Raw genomic sequence first — 24,108 nt, forward strand, 5'->3', positions numbered from 1 at the left:
TAGCTGGAGGTGTCTGGACGGGCAAATTTAACTCTCATTTCCCACCAGGAAGAGGAATTAACCAAAGGCTCAGTGTGCCGTGCCGGAACTAGATTAGGGCCTGAAGCAATCCTGCGGTGTTGCGGCCAGCTCACAAGAAAGCGAATTGAAGAAAGGAGCTCAGGGGCAGTGTAATTCACAAACCTGCAGAGTTATAAATGACAGCTATCGTCCAAAAATATACTGAAGTAAGGCTGCCAAGAGGACTTGAAAGCGGGGCAGAATTGCAGGAAACTGATTTCAGGAGGTACACTGGAATTGCATTTAAAGCATAGGAAAAGAGGCAAAACGTCGACAATGATAAACTTGGCCACAAAGGGCGTATGCGTTTTTTCCTGAATATATTCAGGAAAAAACGCATACGCCCTTTTTGGCCAAGCAAGCAAGCTTGCAAAGGAAATCTGCACTACAATGAAGTCTCACTTGCCCCCGGTCAAAAGGGCCATCTGAAAAAAGTGTAAAATCCAGACAGGCAGGACAGGCCATGTAGAACTGGGAGCCTTGTTATGCTGTTGGGCGGGATGTATATTGCCAACAGCCACTCGGGAGAAGTGTATGGTGTTTCCTGAAACATCTAAAAAACAAAGCAACAGAGCCTAGGGCACTTCCACTTATGGCCCTATAGCTTAGGGAAATTAAAATCAAAAAGACACAGCCACCCCTAAGTTTGGGACGGCTCTGTTTACAAGAAACTCGTTTATGGGACTAGTTCAATATCGCAGAAACTGAAAACTGGATAAAGCAGTTGTGGTACTTACGTACAATGCAATATCACTCAGCAATGAAATCTATGTCATCAGGCCCGTAGCAGCATAATGAGTGGATTCAGGTATGATGATTCTAACTGAAATAAGTCACACAGGAAAAGAAACATCAGAAGATATCACTAATACACGGAATGTAAACCTGGCTACACAGGAACTGAATTACAAAACAGAACAGGGAATCAAATTTGGAAAACCAACTTATGCTTGCTTAAGGGTAAAGGTGAGTTGGGGTGCTGCATAAAACCAGAGATTGAAATGAGCACAGATAAAGTTCCTTAAGCCAAATATGGAATAGACAAGAGCTACTCCTTGCTCAACGAAATGGACTCAACACCTCATATTAAAAGCCTAAGTATGTAGCTGTCTAGTAAGTATCTTAAAACCTATGGATTGCTATGTCTCCGAAAGAGAATCAAGTGTGTGTACAGGGGCTTAAACGCAGCAGTGATAGGATTGGAGAGTTTTGGTGAGCAAATGAAGACCCTTTGAAGTCATATTGCATGGTACCCATTCCACGGGTCTCAACTCTCCAGGTTTAAGGGATTCTTCCTTCAGCTAAAACATGCATGTGGAACCCAGAGTGTGATCAACCGTGTGATCGGAAGACGTGTTCCAATATGTCTCACTTTTCGTCCCCTGGTACTCGGGTGCAATATTCCAGACGTTTTACTAACAATCTCCCGACTTGGAGAGTCAGTGCCTTTAACCTCCTGTTTGGCCGAGTTTGCAAATTCTGCGGAAGATGAACAGGAATAGGGAGGACCAATGAGAGACTAGCTGGAGGTGTCTGGACGGGCAAATTTAACTCTCATTTCCCACCAGGAAGAGGAAATATCCAAAAGCTCAGCGTGTCATGCCGGAACCAGATTAGGGCCTGAAGCAATCCTGCATTGTTGCGGCCAGCTCACAAGAAAGCGAGTTGAAGAAAGGAGCTCAGGGACACTGTAATTCACAAACCTGCAGAGTTATAAATGACAGCTATCGTCCAAAAATATACTGAAGTAAGCCTGCCAAGAGGACTTGAAAGTGGGGCAGAATTGCAGGAAACCGATATCGGGAGGTAGACTGGAATTGCATTTAAAGCATAGCAAAAGAGGCAGAACGTCCACAATGATGCACTTGGCCCAAAAGGGCGTATGCGTTTTTTCCTGAATACATTCAGGAAAAAACGCATACGCCCTTTTTGGCCAACCAAGCAAGCTTGCAAAGGAAATCTGCACTACAATGAAGTCTCACTTCCCTCCGGTCAAAAGGGCCAACTGAAAAAAGTGTAAAATCCAGAAAGGCAGGACAGGGCATGGAGAACTGCTAGCCTTGTTATGCTGATGGGCGGGATGTATATTGCCAACAGCCACTCGGGAGAAGTGTATGGTGTTTCCTGAAACATCTAAAAAACAAAGCAACAGAGCCTAGGGCATTTCCACTTATGGCCCTATAGCTTAGGGAAATTAACATCAAAAAGACACAGCCACCCCAAATTTGGGACAGCTCTGTTTACAAGAAACTCGTTTACGGGACAAGTTCAATATAACAGAAAGTGAAAAATGGATAAAGCAGTTGTGGTACTTACGTACAATGCAATATCACTCAGCAATGAAATCTATGTCATCAGACCCATAGCAGCATAATGAGTGGATTCAGGTATGATGATTCTAACTGAAATAAGTCACACAGAAAAAGAAACATCATAAGATATCACTAATACACGGAATGTAAACTTGGCTACACAGGAACTGGATTACAAAAGAGAACAGGGTCTCAAATTTGGAAAACGAACTTATGCTTGCTTAAGGGGAAAGGTGAGTTGGGGTGCTGCATAAAACCAGAGATTGAAATGAGCACAGATAAAGTTCCTTAAGCCAAATATGGAATAGACAAGAGCTACGCATTGCTCAACGAAATGGACTCAACACCCCATATTAAACGCCTAAGTATGTACGTGACTAGTAAGTATCTTAAAACCCATGGATTGCTATATCTCCAAAAGAGAATCAAGCGTGTGTACAGGGGCATAAACGCAGCAGTGATAGGATTGGAGAGGTTCGGTGATCAAATGAAGACCCTTTGAAGTCATATTGCATGGTACCCATTCCACGGGTCTCAACTCTCCAGGTTTAAGGGATTCTTCCTTCAGCTAAAACATGCATGTGGAACCCAGAGTGTGATCAACCGTGTGATCGGGAGACATGTTCCAATATGTCTCAGTTCTCGTCCCCTGGTACTCGGGTGCAACATTCCAGATGCTTTACTAACACTCTCCCGACTTGGAGAGTCAGGGCCTTTAACCTCCTGTTTGGCCCAGTTTGCAATTTCTGCGGAAGATGAACAGGAATAGGGAGAACCAATGAGAGACTAGCTGGTGGTGTCTGGACGGGCAAATTTAAGTCTCATTTCCCACCAGGAAGAGGAATTAACCAAAGGCTCAGCGTGCCGTGCCGGAACCAGATTAGGGCCTGAAGCAATCCTGCGGTGTTGCGGCCAGCTCACAAGAAAGCGAGTTGAAGAAAGGAGCTCAGGGGCCCTGTAATTCACAAACCTGCAGAATTATAAATGACAGCTATCATCCAAAAATATACTGAAGTAAGGCTGCCAAGAGGACTTGAAAGCGGGGCAGAATTGCAGAAAACCGATTTCAGGAGGTAGACTGGAATTGCATTTAAAGCATAGGAAAAGAGGCAGAACGTGGACAATGATAAATGTGGCCAAAAAGGGCGTATGCGTTTTTTCCTGAATATATTCAGGAAAAAACGCATACGCCCTTTTTGGCCAACCAAACAAGCTTGCAAAGGAAATCTGCACTACAATGAAGTCTCACTTCCCCGCGGTCAAAAGGGCCATCTGAAAAAAGTGTAAAATCCAGAAAGGCAGAACAGGCCATGGAGAACTGGGAGCCTTGTTATGCTGATGGGCGGGATGTAAATTGCCAACAGCCACTCCGGAGAAGTGTATGGTGTTTCCTGAAACATCTAAAAAACAAAGCAACAGAGCCTAGGGCATTTCCACTTATGGTCCTATAGCTTAGGGAAATTAAAATCAAAAAGACACAGCCACCCCAAAGTTTGGGACGGCTCTCTTTACAAGAACCGCATTTATGGTACAAGTTCAATATCGCAGAAAGCGGAAAATGGATAAAGAAGTTGTGGTACTTACGTACAATGCAATATCACTTAGCAATGAAATCTATGTCATCAGGCACGTAGCAGCATAATGAGTGGATTCAGGTATGATGATTCTAACTGAAATAAGTCACACAGAAAAAGAAACATCATAAGATATCACTAATACACGGAATGTAAACTTGGCTACACAGGAACTGGATTACAAAACAGAACAGGGTCTCAAATTTAGAAAACCAACTTATGCTTGCTTAAGGGGAAAGGTGAGTTGGGGTGCTGCATAAAACCAGAGATTGAAATGAGCACAGATAAAGTTCCTTAAGCCAAATATGTAATACACAAGAGCTACTCCTTGCTCAATGAAATGGACTCAACACCCCATATTAAACGCCAAAGAATGTAGCTGACTAGTAAGTATCTTAAAACCTATGGATTGCTATGTCTCCAAAGGAGAATCAAGCGTGTGCACAGGGGCATAAACGCAACAGTGATAGGATTGGAGAGGTTCGGTAAGGAAATGAAGACCCTTTGAAGTCATATTGCATGGTACCCATTCCACGGGTCTCAACTCTCCAGGTTTAAGGGATTCTTCCTTCAGCAAAATCATGCATGTGGAACCCAGAGTATGATCAACCGTGTGATCGGGAGACATGTTCAAATATGTCTCCGTTCTCGTCCCCTGGAACTCGGGTGCAACATTCCAGACGCTTTACTAACACTCTCCCGACTTGGAGAGTCAGTGCCTTTAACCTCCTGTTTGGCTCAGTTTGCAATTTCTGCGGAAGATGAACAGGAATAGGGAGAAGCAATGAGAGGCTAGCTGGAGGTGTCTGTACGGGCCAATTTAACTCTCATTTCCCACCAGGAAGAGGAATTAACGAAAGGCTTAGCGTGTCGTGCCGGAACCAGATTAGGGCCTGAAGCAATCCTGCGGTGTTGCGGCCAGCTCAGAAGAAAGCGAGTTGAAGAAAGGCGCTCAGGGGCACTGTAATTCACAAACCTGCAGAGTTATAAATGACAGCTATCGTCCAAAAATATACTGAAGTAAGGCTGCCACGAGGACTTGAAAGCGGGGCAGAATTGCAGGAAACCGATTTCAGGAGGTAGACTGGAATTGCATTTAAAGCATAGGAAAAGAGGCAGAACGTCAACAATGATGCACTTGGCCAAAAAGTGTGTATGCATTTTTTCCTGAATATATTCAGGAAAAAATGCATACGCCCTTTTTGGCCAACCAAGCAAGCTTGCAAAGGAAATCTGCACTACAATGAAGTCTCACTTCCCCCCGGTCAAAAGGGCCATCTGAAAAAAGTATAAAATCCAGAAAGGCAGGACAGGCCATGGAGAACTGGAAGCCTTGTTATGCTGATGAGCGGGATGTAAATTGCCAACAGCCACTCAGGAGAAGTGTATGGTGTTTCCTGAAACATATAAAAAACAAAGCAACAGAGCCTAGAGCACATCCACTTATGGCCCTATAGCTTAGGGAAATTAAAATCAAAAAGACACAGCCACCCCTAAGTTTGGGACGGCTCTGTTTACAAGAAACTCGTTTATGGGACTAGTTCAATATCGCAGAAAGTGAAAAATGGATAAAGCAGTTGTGGTACTTACGTACAATGCAATATCACTCAGCAATGAAATCTATGTCATCAGGCCCGTAGCAGCATAATGAGTGGATTCAGGTATGATGATTCTAACTGAAATAAGTCACACAGGAAAAGAAACATCATAAGATATCACTAATACACGGAATGTAAACTTGGCTACACAGGAACTGGATTACAAAACAGAACAGTGTCTCAAATTTAGAAAACCAACTTATGCTTGCTTAAGGGGAATGGTGAGTTGGGGTGCTGCATAAAACTAGAGATGAAATGAGCACAGATAAAGTTCCTTAAGCCAAATGTGGAATAGACAAGAGCTACTCCTTGCTCAACGAAATGGACTCAACACCCCATATTAAACGCCTAAGAATGTACCTGACTAGTAAGTATCTTAAAACCTATGGATTGCTATGACTCCGAAAGAGAATCAAGCGTTTGTACAGGGGCATAAACACAGCAGTGATAGGATTGGAGAGGTTCGGTGAGCAAATGAAGACCCTTTGAAGTCATATTGCATGGTACCCATTCCACGGGTCTCAACGCTCCAGGTTTAAGGGATTCTTCCTTCAGCTAAATCATGCATGTGGAACCCTGAGTATGATCAACCATGTGATCGGGAGACGTGTTCCAATATGTCTCAGTTTTCGTCCCCTGGTACTCGGGTGCAACATTCCAGACGCTTTACTAACACTCTCCCGACTTGGAGAGTCAGTGCCTTTAACCTCCTGTTTGGCCCAGTTTGCAATTTCTGCGGAAGATGAACAGGAATAGGGAGAACCAATGAGAGACTAGCTGGAGGTGTCTGGACGGGCAAATTTAACTCTCATTTCCCACCAGGAAGAGGAATTAATCAAAGGCTCAGCGTGCCGTGCCGGAACCAGATTAGGGCCTGAAGCAATCCTGCGGTGTTGCGGCCAGCTCACAAGAAAGCGAGTTGAAGAAAGGAACTCAGGGGCACTGTAATTCACAAACCTGCAGAGTTATAAATGACAGCTATCGTCCAAAAATATACTGAAGTAAGGCTGCCAAGAGGACTTGAAAGCGGGGCAGAATTGCAGGAAACTGATTTCAGGAGGTACACTGGAATTGCATTTAAAGCATAGGAAAAGAGGCAAAACGTCGACAATGATAAACTTGGCCACAAAGGGCGTATGCGTTTTTTCCTGAATATATTCAGGAAAAAACGCATACGCCCTTTTTGGCCAACCAAGCAAGCTTGCAAAGGAAATCTGCACTACAATGAAGTCTCACTTGCCCCCGGTCAAAAGGGCCATCTGAAAAAAGTGTAAAATCCAGACAGGCAGGACAGGCCATGGAGAACTGGAAGCCTTGTTATGCTGATGGGCGGGATGTAAATTGCCAACAGCCACTCGGGAGAAGTGTATGGTGTTTCCTGAAACATGTAAAAAACAAAGCAACAGAGGCTAGGGCACTTCCACTTATGATCCTATAGCTTAGGGAAATTAAAATCAAAAAGACACAGCCACCCCAAAATTTGGTATGGCTCTTATTACAAGAACCTCGTTTACGGTACAAGTTCAATATCACAGAAAGTGAAAAATGGATAAAGATGTTGTGGTACTTACATACAATGCAATAACACTCAGCAATGAAATCTATGTCATCAGGCACGTAGCAGCATAATGAGTGGATTCAGGTATGATGATTCTAACTGAAATAAGTCACACAGAAAAAGAAACATCATAAGATATCACTAATACACGGAATGTAAACTTGGCTACACAGGAAATGGATTACAAAACAGAACAGGGTCTCAAATTTAGAAAACCAACTTATGCTTGCTTAAGGGGAAAGGTGAGTTGGGGTGCTGCATAAAACCAGAGATTGAAATGAGCACAGATAAAGTTCCTTAAGCCAAATATGGAATAGAAAAGAGCTACTCCCTGCTCAACGAAATGGACTCAAAACCCCATGTTAAACACCTTATAATGTACCTGACTAGTAAGTTTCTTAAAACCTAAAGATTGCTATGTCTCTGAAAGAGAATCAAGCGTGAGTACAGGGGCATAAACGCAGCAGTGATAGGATTGGAGAGGTTCGGTGAGCAAATGAAGACCCTTTGAAGTCATATTGCATGGTACCCATTCCACGGGTCTCAACTCTCCAGGTTTAAGGGATTCTTCCTTCAGCTAAAACATGCATGTGGAACCCAGAGTATGATCAACCGTGTGATCGGGAGACGTGTTGAAATATGTCTCAGTTCTCATCCCCTGGTACTCGGGTGTAACATTCCAGACGCTTTACTGACACTCTCCCGACTTGGAGAGTCAGTGCCTTTAACCTCCTGTTTGGCCCAGTTTGCAAATTCCGTGGAAGATGAACAGGAATAGGGAGAACCAATGAGAGACTAGCTGGAGGTGTCTGGACGGGCAAATTTAACTCCCATTTCCCACCAGGAAGAGGAATTAACCAAAGGCTCAGCGTGCCATGTCGGAATCAGATTAGGGCCTGAAGCAATCCTGCGGTGTTGCGGCCAGCTCACAAGAAAGCGAATTGAAGAAAGGAGTTCAGGGGCACTGTAATTCACAAACCTGCAGAGTTATAAATGACAGCTATCGTCCAAAAATATACTGAAGTAATGCTGCCAAGAGGACTTGAAAGCCGGGCAGAATTGCAGGAAACCGATTTCAGGAGGTAGACTGGAATTGCATTTAAAGCATAGGAAAAGAGGCAGAACGTCGAGAATGATGCACTAGGCCAAAAAGGGTGTATGCGTTTTTTCCTGAATATATTCAGGAAAAAACGCATACGCCCTTTTTGGCCAACCAAGCAAGCTTGCAAAGGAAATCTGCACTACAATGAAGTCTCACTTCCCCCCGGTCAAAAGGGCCATCTGAAAAAAGTGTAAAATCCAGAAAGGCAGGACAGGCCATGGAGAACTGGGAGCCTTGTTATGTTGATTGGCGGGATGTAAATTGCCAACAGCCACTCAGGAGAAGTGTATGGTGTTTCCTGAAACATCGAAAAAACAAAGCAACAGAGCCTAGGGCAGTTCCACTTATGGTCCTATAGCTTAGGGAAATTGAAATCAAAAAGACACAGCCACCCCAAAGTTTGGGACGGCTCTGTTTACAAGAACCCCATTTATGGTACAAGTTCAATATCGCAGAAAGTGAAAACTGGATAAAGAAGTTGTGGTACTTACGTACAATGCAATATCAATCAGCAATGAAATCTATGTCATCAGGCCTGTAAAGCATAGAGTGGATTCAGGTATGATGATTCTAACGGAAATAAGTCACACAGAAAAAGAAACATCATAAGATAACACTAATACACGGAGTGTAAACTTGGCTACACAGGAACTGGATTACAAAACAGAACAGGGTCTCAAATTTAGAAAACCAACTTATGCTTGCTTAAGGGGAAAGGTGAGTTGGGGTGCTGCATAAAACCAGAGATTGAAATGAGCACAGATAAAGTTCCTTAAGCCAAATATGTAATAGACAAGGGCTACTCCTTGCTCAACGAAATGGACTCAAAACCCCTTATTAAACGCCTAATAATGTACCTGACTAGTAAGTATCTTAAAACTTATGGATTGCTATGTCTCTGAAAGAGAATCAAGCGTGAGTACAGGGGCATAAACGCAGCAGTGATAGGATTGGAGAGGTTTGGTGAGCAAATGAAGACCCTTTGAAGTCATATTGCATGGTACCCATTCCACGGGTCTCAACTCTCCAAGTTTAAGGGATTCTTCCTTCAGCTAAAAAATGCATGTGGAACACAGAGTGTGATCAACTGTGTGATCGGGAGATGTGTTCTAATATGTCTCAGTTCTCATCCCCTGGTACTCGGGTGCAAAATTGCAGACGCTTTACTAATATTCTCCCGACTTGGAGAGACAGTGCCTTTAACTTCCTGTTTGGCCCAGTTTGCAATTTCTGTGGAAGATGAACAGGAATAGGGAGAACCAATGAGAGACTAGCTGGAGGTGTCTGGACGGGCAAATTTAACTCTCATTTCCCACCAGGAAGAGGAATTAACCAAAGGCTCAGCGTGCCGTGCCAGAACCAGATTAGGGCCTGAAGCAATCCTGCGGTGTTGAGGCCAGCTCACAAGAAAGCGAGTTGAAGAGAGGAGCTCAGGGGCACTGTAATTCACAAACCTGCAGAGTTATAAATGACAGCTATCGTACAAAAATCTACTGAAGTAAGGCTGCCAAGAGGGCTTGAAACCGGGGCAGAATTGCAGGAAACGGATTTCAGGTGGTAGACTTGATTTGCATTTAAAGCATAGGAAAAGAGGCAGAACGTCGACAATGATGCACTTGCCAAAAAGGGCGTATGCTTTTTTTCCTGAATATATTCAGGAAAAAAAGCATACGCCCTTTTAGGCCAACCAAGCAAGCTTGCAAAGGAAATCTGCACTACAATGAAGTCTCACTTCCCCCCAGTCAAATGGGCCATCTGAAAAAAGTGTAAAATCCAGAAAGGCAGGACAGGCCATGGAGAACTGGGAGCCTTGTTATGCTGATGGGCGGGATGTAAATTGCCAACAGCCACTCAGGAGAAGTGTATGGTGTTTCCTGGAACGTCTAAAACAAAGCAACAGAGCCTAGGGCACTTCCACTTATGGTCCTATAGCTTAGGGAAATTTAAATAAAAAAGACACAGCCACCCCAAAGTTTGGGACGGCTCTGTTTACAAGAACCTCGTTTACGGTACAAGTTCAATTTCACAGAAAGCGAAAAGTGGATAAAGAAGTTGTGGTACTTACGTACAATGCAATATCACTCAGCAATGAAATCTTTGTCATCAGGCCCATAGCAGCATAATGAGTGGATTCAGGTATGATGATTCTAACTGAAATAAGTCACACAGAAAAAGAAACATCATAAGATATCACTAATACACGGAATGTAAACTTGGCTACACAGGAACTGGATTACAAAACAGAACAGGGTCTCAAATTTAGAAAACCAACTTATGCTTGCTTAAGGCGAAAGGTGAGTTGGGGTGCTGTATAAAACTAGAGATTGAAATGAGCACAGATAAAGTTCCTTAAGCCAAATATGGAATAGACAAGAGCTACTCCTTGCTCAACGAAATGGACTCAACACCCCATATTAAACGCCTAAGAATGTACCTGACTAGTAAGTATCTTAAAACCTATGGATCGCTATGTCTCCGAAAGAGAATCAAGCGTGTGTACAGGGGCATAAACGCAGCAGTGATAGGATTGGAGAGGTTCGGTGAGCAAATGAAGACCCTTTGAAGTCATATTGCATGGTACCCATTCCACGGGTCTCAACTCTCCAGGTTTAAGGGATTCTTCCTTCAGCTAAATCATGCATGTGGAACCCGGAGTATGATCAACCGTGTGATCGGGAGTCGTGGTCCAATATGTCTCCATTCTCGTCCCCTGGTACTCGGGTGCAACATTCCAGATGCTTTACTAACACTCTCCCGACTTGGAGAGTCAGTGCCTTTAACCTCCTGTTTGGCCCAGTTTGCAATTTCTGCGGAAGATGAACAGGAATAGGGAGAACCAATGAGAGACTAGCTGGAGGTGTCTGGACGGGCAAATTTAACTCTCATTTCCCACCAGGAAGAGGAATTAACCAAAGGCTCAGCGTGCCGTGCCGGAACCAGATTAGGGCCTGAAGGAATCCTGCGGTGTTGCGGCCCGCTCACCAGAAAGCGAGTTGAAGAAAGGAGCTCAGGGGCACTGTAATTCACAAACCTGCAGAGTTATAAATGACAGCTATCGTCCAAAAATATACTGAAGTAAGGCTGCCAAGAGGACTTGAAAGCGGGGAAGAATTGCAGGAAACCGATTTCACGAGGTAGACTGGAATTGCATTTAAAGCATAGGAAAAGAGGCAGAACGTCGACAATGATGCACTTGGCCAAAAAGGGCGTATGCGTTTTTTCCTGAATATATTCAGGACAAAACGCATACGCCCTTTTTGGCCAACCAAGCAAGCTTGCAAAGGAAATCTGCACTACAATGAAGTCTCACTTCCCCCCAGGTCAAAAGGGCCATCTGAAAAAAGTGTAAAATCCAGAAAGGCAGGACAGACCATGGAGAACTGGGAGCCTTGTTATGCTGATGGGTGGGATGTAAATTGCCAACAGCCACTCCGGAGAAGTGTATGGTGTTTCCTGAAACATCTAAAAAACAAAGCAACAGAGCCTAGGGCACTTCCACTTATGGTCCTATAGCTTAGGGAAATTAAAATCAAAAAGACACAGCCACCCCAAAGTTTGGGACGGCTCTGTTTACAAGAAACTCTTTTACGGGACAGGTTCAATATCGCAGAAAGTGAAAAATGGATAAAGAAGTTGTGGTACTTACATACAATGCAATATAACTCAGCAATGAAATCTATGTCATCAGGCCCGTAGCAGCATAATGAGTGGATTCAGGTATGATGATTCTAACTGAAATAAGTCACAAGAAAAAGGAATATCATAAGATATCACTAATACACAGAATGTAAACTTGGCTACACAGGAACTGAATTACAAAACAGAACAGGGTCTCAAATTTAGAAAACCAACTTATGCTTGCTTAAGGGGAAAGGTGAGTTGGGGTGCTGCATAAAACCAGAGATTGAAATGAGCACAGATAAATTTCCTTAAGCCAAATATGGAATAGACAAGAGCTACTCCTTGCTCAATGAAATGGACCCAACACCCCATATTAAACGCCTAAGAATGTACCTGACTAGTAAGTATCTTAAAACCTATGGATTGCTATGTCTCTGAAAGAGAATCAAGCGTGTGTACAGGGGCATAAATGCAGCAGTGATAGGATTTGAGAGGTTCGGTTAGCAAATGAAGACCCTTTGAAGTCATATTGCATGGTACCCATTCCACAGGTCTCAACTCTCCAGGTTTAAGGGATTCTTCCTTCAGCTAAAGCATGCATGTGGAACCCAGAGTATGATCAACCATGTGATTGGGAGACGTGTTCCAATATGTCTCAGTTCTCGTCCACTGGTACTCGGGTGCAACATTCCAGGTGCTTTACTAATACTCTCCTGACTTGGAGAGTCAGTGTCTTTAACCTCCTGTTTGGCCCAGGTTGCAAATTCCACGGAAGATGAACAGGAATAGGGAGAACCAATGAGAGACTAGCTGGAGGTGTCTGGACGGGCAAATTTAACTCTCATTTCCCACCAGGAAGAGGAATTAACCAAAGGCTCAGCGTGCCGTGCCGGAACCAGATTAGGGCCTGAAGCAATCCTGCGGTGTTGCGGGCAGCTCACAAGAAAGCGAGTTGAAGAAAGGAGCTCAGGGGCACTGTAATTCACAAACCTGCAGAGTTATAAATGACAGCTATCGTCCAAAAATATACTGAAGTAAGGCTGCCAAGAGGACTTGAAAGCGGGGCAGAATTGCAGGAAACCGATTTCAGGAGGTAGACTGGAATTGCATTTAAAGCATAGGAAAAGAGGCAGAACGTCAACAATGATGCACTTGGCCAAAAAGGGCGTATGCGTTTTTTCCTGCATATATTCAGGAAAAAACGCATACGCCCATTTTGGCCAACCAAGCAAGCTTGCAAAGGAAATCTGCACTACAATGAAGTCTCACTTCCCCCCGGTCAAAAGGGCCATCTGAAAAAAGTGTAAAATCCAGAAAGGCAACACAGGCCATGGAGAACTGAGAGCCTTGTTATGCTGATGGGCGGGATGTAAATTGCCAACAGCCACTCAGGAGAAGTGTATGGTGTTTCCTGAAACATCTAAAAAACAAAGCAACAGAGCCTAGGCCACTTCCACTTATGGCCCTATAGCCTAGGGAAATTTACATCAAAAAGACACAGCCACCCCAAAGTCTGGGACGGCTCTGTTTAGAAGAAACTCGTTTAAGGGACTAGTTCAATATCGCAGAAAGTGAAAAATGGATAAAGAAGTTGTGGTACTTACGTACAATGCAATATCACTCAGCAATGAAATCTATGTCATCAGGCCAGTAGCAGCATAATGAGTGGATTCAGGTATGATGATTCTAACTGAAATAAGCCACACAGAAAAAGAAACATCATAAGATATCACTAATACACGGAATGTAAACTTGGCTACACAGGAACTGTATTACAAAAGAGAACACGGTCTCAAATTTAGAAAACCAACTTATGCTTGCTTAAGGGGAAAGGTGAGTTGGGGTGCTGCATAAAACCAGAGATTGAAATGAGCACAGATAAAGTTCCTTAAGCCAAATATGGAATAGACAAGAGCTACTCCTTGCTCAACGAAATGGACTCAACACCCCATATTAAATGCCTAAGAATGTACCTGACTAGTAAGTATCTTAAAACCTATGGATTGCTATGTCTCCAAAAGAGAATCAAGCGTGTGTACAGGGGCATAAACGCAGCAGTGATAGGATTGGAGAGGTTCGGTGAGCAAATGAAGACCCTTTGAAGTCATATTGCATGGTACCCATTCCACGGGTCTCAACTCTCCAGGTTTAAGGGATTCTTCCTTCAGCTAAAACATGCATGTGGAACCCAGAGTATGATCAACCATGTCATCGCGAGACGTGTTCAAATATGTCTCAGTTCTCGTACCCTTGTACTTGGGTGCAACATTCCAGACGCTTTACTAACACTCTCCCGACTTGGAGAGTCAGTGCCTTTAAACTCCTGTTTGGGCCAGTTTGCAATTTCTGCGGAACATGAACAGGAATAGGGAGAACCAATGAGAGACTAGCTGGAGGTGTCTGGATGGGCAAATTTAACTCTCATTTCCCACCAGGAAGAGGAATTAAGCAAAGGCTCAGCGTGCCGTGCCAGAACCAGATTAGGCCCTGAAGCAATCCTGCGGTGTTGCGGCCAGCTCACAAGAAAGCGAGTTGAAGAAAGGCGCTCGGGGCACTGTAATTCACAAACCTGCAGAGTTATAAATGACAGCTATCGTCCAAAAATATACTGAAGTAAGGCTGCCAAGAGGACTTGAAAGCGGGGCAGAATTGCAGGAAGCCGATTTCAGGAGGTAGACTGGAATTGCATTTAAAGCATAGGAAAAGAGGCAGAACGTCCACAATGATGCACTTGGCCAAAAAGGGCGTATGCGTTTATTCCTGAATATATTCAGGAAAAAACGCATACGCCCTTTTTGGCCAACCAAGCAAGCTTGCATAGGAAATCTGCACAACAATGAAGTCTCACTTCCCCCTGGTCAAAAGGGCCATCTGAATAAAGTGTAAAATCCAGAAAGGCAGGACAGGCCATGGAGAAATGGGAGCCTTGTTATGCTGATGGGCGGGATGTAAACTGCCAACAGCCACTAGGGAGAAGTGTATGGTGTTTCCTGAAACATCTAAAAAACAAAGCAACAGAGCCTAGGGCACTTCCACTTATGGTCCTATAGCTTAGGGAAATTTAAATCAAAAAGACACAGCCACCCCAAAATTTGGGATGGCTCTGTTTACAAGAACCTCATTTACGGTACAAGTTCAATTTTGCAGAAAGTGAAAAATGGATAAAGAAGTTTTGGTACTTACGTACAATGCAATATCCCTCAGCAATGACATCTATGTCATCAGGCCCATAGCAGCATAATGAGTGGATTCAGGTATGATGATTCTAACTGAAATAAGTCACACAGAAAAAGAAATATCATAAGATATCACTAATACAAGGAATGTAAACTTGACTACACAGGAACTAGATTACAAAAGAGAACAGGGTCTCAAATTTAGAAAACAAACTTATGCTTGCTTAAGGGGAAAGGTGAGTTGGGGTGCTGCGTAAAACCAGAGATTGAAATGAGCACAGATAAAGTTCCTTAAGCCAAATATGTAATAGACAAGAGCTACTCCTTGCTCAACGAAATGGACTCAAAACCCCATGTTAAACACCTGATAATGTACCTGACTAGTAAGTATCTTAAAACCTAAAGATTGCTATGTGTCTGAAAGAGAATCAAGTGTTAGTACAGGGGCATAAACGCAGCAGTGATAGGATTGGAGAGGTTCGGTGAGCAAATGAAGACCCTTTGAAGTCATATTGCATGGTACCCATTCCACGGGTCTCAACTCTCCAGGTTTAAGGGATTCTTCCTTCAGCTAAAACAAGCATGTGGAACCCAGAGTATGATCAACTGTGTGATCGGGAGACGTGTTCCAATATGTCTCAGTTCTCGTCCCCTGGTACTCGGGTGCAACATTCCAGACGCTTTACTAACACTCTCCCGACTTGGAGAGTCAGTGCCTTTAACCTCCTGTTTGGCCCAATTTCCAATTTCTGCGGAAGATGAACAGGAATAGGGAGGACAAATGAGAGACTAGCTGGAGGTGTCTGGACGGGGAAATTTAACTCTCATTTCCCACCAGGAAGAGGAATTAACCAAAGGCTCAGTGTGCCGTGCCGGAACTAGATTAGGGCCTGAAGCAATCCTGCGGTGTTGCGGCCAGCTCACAAGAAAGCGAATTGAAGAAAGGAGCTCAGGGGCAGTGTAATTCACAAACCTGCAGAGTTATAAATGACAGCTATCGTCCAAAAATATACTGAAGTAAGGCTGCCAAGAGGACTTGAAAGCGGGGCAGAATTGCAGGAAACTGATTTCAGGAGGTACACTGGAATTGCATTTAAAGCATAGGAAAAGAGGCAAAACGTCGACAATGATAAACTTGGCCACAAAGGGCGTATGCGTTTTTTCCTGAATATATTCAGGAAAAAATGCATACGCCCTTTTTGGCCAACCAAGCAAGCTTGCAAAGGAAATCTGCACTACAATGAAGTCTCACTTGCCCCCGGTCAAAAGGGCCATCTGAAAAAAGTGTAAAATCCAGACAGGCAGGACAGGCCATGGAGAACTGGGAGCCTTGTTATGCTGATGGGCGGGATGTATATTGCCAACAGCCACTCGGGAGAAGTGTATGGTGTTTCCTGAAACATCTAAAAAACAAAGCAACAGAGCCTAGCGCACTTCCACTTATGGCCCTATAGCTTAGGGAAATTAAAATCAAAAAGACACAGCCACCCCTAAGTTTGGGACGGCTCTGTTTACAAGAAACTCGTTTATGGGACTAGTTCAATATCGCAGAAACTGAAAACTGGATAAAGCAGTTGTGGTACTTACGTACAATGCAATATCACTCAGCAATGAAATCTATGTCATCAGGCCCGTAGCAGCATAATGAGTGGATTCAGGTATGATGATTCTAACTGAAATAAGTCACACAGGAAAAGAAACATCAGAAGATATCACTAATACACGGAATGTAAACCTGGCTACACAGGAACTGAATTACAAAACAGAACAGGGAATCAAATTTAGAAAACCAACTTATGCTTGCTTAAGGGGAAAGGTGAGTTGGGGTGCTGCATAAAACCAGAGATTGAAATGAGCACAGATAAAGTTCCTTAAGCCAAATATGGAATAGACAAGAGCTACGCATTGCTCAACGAAATGGACTCAACACCCCATATTAAACGCCTAAGTATGTACGTGACTAGTAAGTATCTTAAAACCCATGGATTGCTATATCTCCAAAAGAGAATCAAGCGTGTGTACAGGGGCATAAACGCAGCAGTGATAGGATTGGAGAGGTTCGGTGATCAAATGAAGACCCTTTGAAGTCATATTGCATGGTACCCATTCCACGGGTCTCAACTCTCCAGTTTTAAGGGATTCTTCCTTCAGCTAAAACATGCATGTGGAACCCAGAGTGTGATCAACCGTGTGATCGGGAGACATGTTCCAATATGTCTCAGTTCTCGTCCCCTGGTACTCGGGTGCAACATTCCAGATGCTTTACTAACACTCTCCCGACTTGGAGAGTCAGGGCCTTTAACCTCCTGTTTGGCCCAGTTTGCAATTTCTGCGGAAGATGAACAGGAATAGGGAGAACCAATGAGAGACTAGCTGGTGGTGTCTGGACGGGGAAATTTAAGTCTCATTTCCCACCAGGAAGAGGAATTAACCAAAGGCTCCGCGTGCCGTGCCGGAACAAGATTAGGGCCTGAAGCAATCCTGCGGTGTTGCGGCCAGCTCACAAGAAAGCGAGTTGAAGAAAGGAGCTCAGGGGCCCTGTAACTCACAAACCTGCAGAATTATAAATGACAGCTATCATCCAAAAATATACTGAAGTAAGGCTGCCAAGAGGACTTGAAAGCGGGGCAGAATTGCAGAAAACTGATTTCAGGAGGTAGACTGGAATTGCATTTAAAGCATAGGAAAAGAGGCAGAACGTGGACAATGATAAATGTGGCCAAAAAGGGCGTATGCGTTTTTTCCTGAATATATTCAGGAAAAAACGCATACGCCCTTTTTGGCCAACCAAACAAGCTTGCAAAGGAAATCTGCACTACAATGAAGTGTCACTTCCCCCCGGTCAAAAGGGCCATCTGAAAAAAGTGTAAAATCCAGAAAGGCAGAACAGGCCATGGAGAACTGGGAGCCTTGTTATGCTGATGGGCGGGATGTAAATTGCCAACAGCCACTCGGGAGAAGTGTATGGTGTTTCCTGAAACATCTAAAAAACAAAGCAACAGAGCCTAGGGCATTTCCACTTATGGTCCTATAGCTTAGGGAAATTAAAATCAAAAAGACACAGCCACCCCAAAGTTTGGGACGGCTCTCTTTACAAGAACCGCATTTATGGTACAAGTTCAATATCGCAGAAAGCGGAAAATGGATAAAGAAGTTGTGGTACTTACGTACAATGCAATATCACTCAGCAATGAAATCTATGTCATCAGGCACGTAGCAGCATAATGAGTGGATTCAGGTATGATGATTCTAACTGAAATAAGTCACACAGAAAAAGAAACATCATAAGATATCACTAATACACGGAATGTAAACTTGGCTACACAGGAACTGGATTACAAAACAGAACAGGGTCTCAAATTTAGAAAACCAACTTATGCTTGCTTAAGGGGAAAGGTGAGTTGGGGTGCTGCATAAAACCAGAGATTGAAATGAGCACAGATAAAGTTCCTTAAGCCAAATATGTAATAGACAAGAGCTACTCCTTGCTCAATGAAATGGACTCAACACCCCATATTAAACGCCAAAGAATGTAGCTGACTAGTAAGTATCTTAAAACCTATGGATTGCTATGTCTCCAAAGGAGAATCAAGCGTGTGCACAGGGGCATAAACGCAACAGTGATAGGATTGGAGAGGTTCGGTAAGCAAATGAAGACCCTTTGAAGTCATATTGCATGGTACCCATTCCACGGGTCTCAACTCTCCAGGTTTAAGGGATTCTTCCTTCAGCAAAATCATGCATGTGGAACCCAGAGTATGATCAACCGTGTGATCGGGAGACATGTTCAAATATGTCTCCGTTCTCGTCCCCTGGAACTCGGGTGCAACATTCCAGACGCTTTACTAACACTCTCCCGACTTGGAGAGTCAGTGCCTTTAACCTCCTGTTTGGCCCAGTTTGCAATTTCTGCGGAAGATGAACAGGAATAGGGAGAAGCAATGAGAGGCTAGCTGGAGGTGTCTGTACGGGCCAATTTAACTCTCATTTCCCACCAGGAAGAGGAATTAACGAAAGGCTTAGCGTGTCGTGCCGGAACCAGATTAGGGCCTGAAGCAATCCTGCGGTGTTGCGGCCAGCTCACAAGAAAGCGAGTTGAAGAAAGGAGCTCAGGGGAACTGTAATTCACAAACCTGCAGAGTTATAAATGACAGCTATCGTCCAAAAATATACTGAAGTAAGGCTGCCACGAGGACTTGAAAGCGGGGCAGAATTGCAGGAAACCGATTTCAGGAGGTAGACTGGAATTGCATTTAAAGCATAGGAAAAGAGGCAGAACGTCAACAATGATGCACTTGGCCAAAAAGTGTGTATGCATTTTTTCCTGAATATATTCAGGAAAAAATGCATACGCCCTTTTTGGCCAACCAAGCAAGCTTGCAAAGGAAATCTGCACTACAATGAAGTCTCACTTCCCCCCGGTCAAAAGGGCCATCTGAAAAAAGTGTAAAATCCAGAAAGGCAGGACAGGCCATGGAGAACTGGAAGCCTTGTTATGCTGATGAGCGGGATGTAAATTGCCAACAGCCACTCAGGAGAAGTGTATGGTGTTTCCTGAAACATATAAAAAACAAAGCAACAGAGCCTAGAGCACATCCACTTATGGCCCTATAGCTTAGGGAAATTAAAATCAAAAAGACACAGCCACCCCTAAGTTTGGGACGGCTCTGTTTACAAGAAACTTGTTTATGGGACTAGTTCAATATCGCAGAAAGTGAAAAATGGATAAAGCAGTTGTGGTACTTACGTACAATGCAATATCACTCAGCAATGAAATCTATGTCATCAGGCCCGTAGCAGCATAATGAGTGGATTCAGGTATGATGATTCTAACTGAAATAAGTCACACAGGAAAAGAAACATCAGAAGATATCACTAATACACGGAATGTAAACTTGGCTACACAGGAACTGGATTACAAAACAGAACAGTGTCTCAAATTTAGAAAACCAACTTATGCTTGCTTAAGGGGAATGGTGAGTTGGGGTGCTGCATAAAACTAGAGATGAAATGAGCACAGATAAAGTTCCTTCAGCCAAATGTGGAATAGACAAGAGCTACTCCTTGCTCAACGAAATGGACTCAACACCCCATATTAAACGCCTGAGAATGTACCTGACTAGTAAGTATCTTAAAACCTATGGATTGCTATGTCTCCGAAAGAGAATCAAGCATTTGTACAGGGGCATAAACGCAGCAGTGATAGGATTGGAGAGGTTCGGTGAGCAAATGAAGACCCTTTGAAGTCATATTGCATGGTACCCATTCCACGGGTCTCAACGCTCCAGGTTTAAGGGATTCTTCCTTCAGCTAAATCATGCATGTGGAACCCTGAGTATGATCAACCATGTGATTGGGAGACGTGTTCCAATATGTCTCAGTTTTCGTCCCCTGGTACTCGGGAGCAACATTCCAGACGCTTTACTAACACTCTCCCAACTTGGAGAGTCAGTGCCTTTAACCTCCTGTTTGTCCCAGTTTGCAATTTCTGCGGAAGATGAACAGGAATAGGGAGAAGCAATGAGAGACTAGCTGGAGGTGTCTGGACGGGCAAATTTAACTCTCATTTCCCACCAGGAAGAGGAATTAAGCAAAGGCTCAGCGTGCCGTGCCGGAACCAGATTAGGGCCTGAAGCAATCCTGCGGTGTTGCGGCCAGCTCACAAGAAAGCGAGTTGAAGAAAGGAACTCAGGGGCACTGTAATTCACAAACCTGCAGAGTTATAAATGACAGCTATCGTCCAAAAATATACTGAAGTAAGGCTGCCAAGAGGACTTGAAAGCGGGGCAGAATTGCAGGAAACTGATTTCAGGAGGTACACTGGAATTGCATTTAAAGCATAGGAAAAGAGGCAAAACGTCGACAATGATAAACTTGGCCACAAAGGGCGTATGCGTTTTTTCCTGAATATATTCAGGAAAAAACGCATACGCACTTTTTGGCCAACCAAGCAAGCTTACAAAGGAAATCTGCACTACAATGAAGTCTCACTTGCCCCCGGTCAAAAGGGCCATCTGAAAAAAGTGTAAAATCCAGACAGGCAGGACAGGCCATGGAGAACTGGGAGCCTTGTTATGCTGATGGGCGAGATGTAAATTGCCAACAGCCACTCGGGAGAAGTGTATGGTGTTTCCTGAAACATGTAAAAAACAAAGCAACAGAGGCTAGTGCACTTCCACTTATGATCCTATAGCTTAGGGAAATTAAAATCAAAAAGACACAGCCACCCCAAAATTTGGTATGGCTCTTATTACAAGAACCTCGTTTACGGTACAAGTTCAATATCACAGAAAGTGAAAAATGGATAAAGATGTTGTGGTACTTACATACAATGCAATAACACTCAGCAATGAAATCTACGTCATCAGGCACGTAGCAGCATAATGAGTGGATTCAGGTATGATGATTCTAACTGAAATAAGTCACACAGAAAAAGAAACATCATAAGATATCACTAATACACGGAATGTAAACTTGGCTACACAGGAAATGGATTACAAAACAGAACAGGGTCTCAAATTTAGAAAACCAACTTATGCTTGCTTAAGGGGAAAGGTGAGTTGGGGTGCTGCATAAAACCAGAGATTGAAATGAGCACAGATAAAGTTCCTTAAGCCAAATATGGAATAGACAAGAGCTACTCCCTGCTCAACGAAATGGACTCAAAACCCCATGTTAAACACCTTATAATGTACCTGACTAGTAAGTTTCTTAAAACCTAAAGATTGCTATGTCTCTGAAAGAGAATCAAGCGTGAGTACAGGGGCATAAACGCAGCAGTGATAGGATTGGAGAGGTTCGGTGAGCAAATGAAGACCCTTTGAAGTCATATTGCATGGTACCCATTCCACGGGTCTCAACTCTCCAGGTTTAAGGGATTCTTCCTTCAGCTAAAACATGCATGTGGAACCCAGAGTATGATCAACCGTGTGATCGGGAGACGTGTTGAAATTTGTCTCAGTTCTCATCCCCTGGTACTCGGGTGTAACATTCCAGACGCTTTACTAACACTCTCCCGACTTGGAGAGTCAGTGCCTTTAACCTCCTGTTTGGCCCAGTTTGCAAATTCCGTGGAAGATGAACAGGAATAGGGAGAACCAATGAGAGACTAGCTGGAGGTGTCTGGACGGGCAAATTTAACTCCCATTTCCCACCAGGAAGAGGAATTAACCAAAGGCTCAGCGTGCCGTGCCGGAACCAGATTAGGGCCTGAAGGAACCCTGCGGTGTTGCGGCCAGCTCACAAGAAAGCGAGTTGAAGAAAGGAGCTCAGGGGCACTGTAATTCACAAACCTGCAGAGTTATAAATGACAGCTATCGTCCAAAAATATACTGAAGTAAGGCTGCCAAGAGGACTTGAAAGCGGGGCAGAATTGCAGGAAACCGATTTCAGGAGGTAGACAGGAATTGCATTTAAAGCATAGGAAAAGAGGCAGAACGTCCACAATGATGCACTTGGCCAAAAAGGGCGTATGCGTTTTTTCCTGAATATATTCAGGAAAAAAAGCATACGCCCTTTTTGGCCAACCAAGCAAGCTTGCAAAGGACATCTGCACTACAATGAAGTCTCACTTCCCCGCGGTCAAAGGGGCCATCTGAAAAAAGTGTAAAATCCAGAAAGGCAGGACAGGCCATGGAGAACTGGGAGCCTTGTTATGCTGATGGGCGGGATGTAAATTGCCAACAGCCACTGGGGAGAAGTGTATGGTGTTTCCTGAAACATCTAAAAAACAAAGCAACAGAGCCTAGGGCACTTCCACTTATGGTCCTATAGCTTAGGGAAATTAAAATCAAAAAGACACAGCCACCCCAAAGTTTGGGATGGCTCTGTTTACAAGAACCTCGTTTACGGTACAAGTTCAATATCGCAGAAAGTGAAAAATGGATAAAGAAGTTGTGGTACTTACGTACAATGCAATATCACTCAGCAATGAAATCTATGTCATCAGGCTCGTAGCAGAAAATGAGTGGGTTCAGGTATGATGATTCTAACTGAAATAAGTCACACAGAAAAAGAAACATCATAAGATATCACTAATACACGGAATGTAAACTTGGCTACAGAGGAACTGGATTACAAAACAGAACAGGGTCTCCAATTTAGAAAACCAACTTATGCTTGCTTAAGGGGAAAGGTGAGTTGGGGTGCTGCATAAAACCAGAGATTGAAATGAGCACAGATAAAGTTCCTTAAGCCAAATATGTAATAGACAAGAGCTACTCCTTCCTCAACGAAATGGACTCAAAACCCCATGTTAAACACCTTATAATGTACCTGACTTGTAAGTATCTTAAAACCTAAAGATTGCTATGTCTCTGAAAGAGAATCAAGCGTGAGTATAGGGGCATAAACGCAACAGTGATAGGATTGGAGAGGTTCGGTGAGCAAATGAAGACCCTTTGAAGTCATATTGCATGGTACCCATTCCACGGGTCTCAACTCTCCAGGTTTAAGGGATTCTTCCTTCAGCTAAAACATGCATGTGGAACCCAGAGTATGATCAAACGTGTGATCGGGAGACGTGTTCCAATATGTCTCAGATCTCGTCCCCTGGTACTCGGGTGCAACATTCCATACGCTTTACTAACACTCTCCTGAATTGGAGAGTCAGTGCCTTTAACCTCCTGTTTGGCCCAGGTTGCAAATTCCGCGGAAGATTAACAGGAATAGGGAGAACCAATGAGAGACTAGCTGGAGGTGTCTGGACGGGCAAATTTAACTCTCATTTCCCACCACGAAGAGGAATTAACCAAAGGCTCAGCGTGCCATGTCGGAATCAGATTAGGGCCTGAAGCAATCCTGCGGTGTTGCTGCCAGCTCACAAGAAAGCAATTTGAAGAAAGGAGTTCAGGGGCACTGTAATTCACAAACCTGCAGAGTTATAAATGACAGCTATCGTCCAAAAATATACTGAAGTAATGCTGCCAAGAGGACTTGAAAGCCGGGCAGAATTGCAGGAAACCGATTTCAGGAGGTAGACAGGAATTGCATTTAAAGCATAGGAAAAGAGGCAGAACGTCGAGAATGATGCACTAGGCCAAAAAGGGTGTATGCGTTTTTTCCTGAATATATTCAGGAAAAAACGCATACGCCCTTTTTGGCCAACC

The 24,108-nt window shown here is 43.8% G+C and overlaps 1 long non-coding RNA gene across 1 annotated transcript in view; it reads right to left on the reverse strand.

Moving 5' to 3' along the window:
• Positions 1-1,003: 1,003 nt before the first annotated feature.
• LOC125963357 (uncharacterized) overlaps positions 1,004-24,108 on the reverse strand; it is a 711,957-nt gene continuing 688,852 nt past the window's right edge. The window contains exon 3 of the long non-coding RNA XR_007475217.1: positions 1,004-1,140. This is a non-coding gene — a long non-coding RNA (uncharacterized LOC125963357). The remainder of the gene's footprint in view (positions 1,141-24,108) is intronic.

This window comes from Orcinus orca, unplaced genomic scaffold (assembly GCF_937001465.1).
Source record: "Orcinus orca unplaced genomic scaffold, mOrcOrc1.1 scaffold_36, whole genome shotgun sequence".
NCBI lineage: Eukaryota > Metazoa > Chordata > Mammalia > Artiodactyla > Delphinidae > Orcinus > Orcinus orca.